At 56.0% G+C, this 1,531-nt stretch overlaps 1 long non-coding RNA gene across 1 annotated transcript; it reads left to right on the top strand.

The window, feature by feature from the left end:
* Window positions 1-2: 2 nt before the first annotated feature.
* On the top strand, window positions 3-1,119 carry LOC103896469. Its single transcript, XR_657405.1, has 3 exons — window positions 3-41; window positions 220-261; window positions 760-1,119. It is a non-coding gene; the product is annotated as an uncharacterized LOC103896469 (long non-coding RNA).
* The last annotated feature ends 412 nt before the right edge of the window (window positions 1,120-1,531 follow it).

The raw sequence follows: 1,531 nt of genomic DNA, 5'->3' as shown, positions 1-1,531 counted from the left end.
CCCTCTACCTTCTGGGCTTGGTGGACTTCTACATGCAACTGGTGAGCACGGAGCTGGGCGTCACGGCCGCGGTGGGACGGCTCCTGCACCCACAGCCAGCCCTGCGTTTGCATCCTGAGCCGCTTCCCCCTGGGGCTGGCCCATGGGCGGTGGGGACAGCGGTGGGGACAGCGGTGGGGACAGCCAAGCCCCCTGCACATGGACAGCTTTCTCTTGCAGGTGGAAATCCCAAATGAAGGTGGCAGCTGTGGTGGTGGGGCCGTGAGTATCCCCAGTGTCAGCCCTCCCCTGCAGGGCTGTGGGGTCCCCGGGAGGGCTGTGGAGTCCCCAAAGAGGGCTGGTGTCTGCTGGAGGGGTGGGGTTCCCATGAGGGCTGTGGGATCCCCAGGAGGGCTGGGGTCTTTGGGAAGGCTGGGGTCTTCAGGAGGGCTGGGGTCCCCAAGAGGGCCGGGGTAACTGGGGGGGCTGTGGTGTCCCCAGAAGGGACGGCTCACCAGAGGACTGCGGTTTCCCCAGGAGGACTGGAGTCCTCAAGGAGGGCTGGGGTCCCCAGGGGGTTGCGGGTCCATGGGAGGACTGCGGTGTCCTGAGAAGGGTTGGGTCCCCGGGAGGCCTTTGGGGTCCCCAGGAGGGCAGGGCTCCAGCTGCCAGAGCTGGTGGGGGACCCAGCCGCATGGGGCGGGAAGGGCAGGGCCGGGCATCGGGGGACTGTCCCCCCCTTTCCAGGCCACCTGCAGCCCACCCACCTCCGCATTGCAGAGGAGCAGCCACATGGTGTGAGGGGTGGCAGCTGCCGCGTCCCCCTGAGGACGAACCCCCCCCGACCCACAGAGGAGCCTCAGCATTGCGTTGCGCACCCCAACAACTCGCCCCAGGGAAGGACAGGTTTTTGGGAGGGGGTTGCTTTCTGCTTTCTGGAGCTTAATTGCCGTGCATTAATTAAACGCTTTATTATTTTTTTCTACCTGAAATGTGCCCGTTTTCCTTCGCTGCCTCACTCCTGCGTGGTGGGGTGAGAGAGCTGCCCGGCTGGCAACCAGCCGCTCAGGGCTTGTTAGCTGCAAAGGATAATCATCATAACTGAAACGTCTGCCAAGATCAATAATTACCTGTGGAGTGTATTATAATCATCGTCATCATCATCATCACCATCATCATCGATAATATCTATAATATGAATAAATAATTTAATACAAGCATAATAGATCATATATTATACATCATATATATTGTATATATAATGTATAATGTGTAATATATAATGTAATATGATAGAATATAGAATATAGACTATAGAATATAGCATAGAATTAATACAATCTGCAATATAATACAGATCACTCAGCAATTACCGTCACGGGCAAAACAGACTCGACTCGGGGAAACTAATCTCATTTATTGCCAATCAAGTCAGAGTAGGATAATGAGAAATAAGAACAGATCTGAAAACACCTTCCCCCCACACTGCCCTTCTTCCCGGGCTCAACTTCCCTCACGATTTCTCCACCTCCTCCCCCCGAGCGGTGCAGCG

The sequence above is a fragment of the Aptenodytes forsteri genome, unplaced genomic scaffold (assembly GCF_000699145.1).
Source record: "Aptenodytes forsteri isolate BGI_AS27 unplaced genomic scaffold, ASM69914v1 Scaffold113, whole genome shotgun sequence".
Lineage (NCBI taxonomy): Eukaryota > Metazoa > Chordata > Aves > Sphenisciformes > Spheniscidae > Aptenodytes > Aptenodytes forsteri.
Note: the sequence above shows the minus strand (reverse complement) of the source record. Positions and strands in the feature narration are given on the sequence as shown.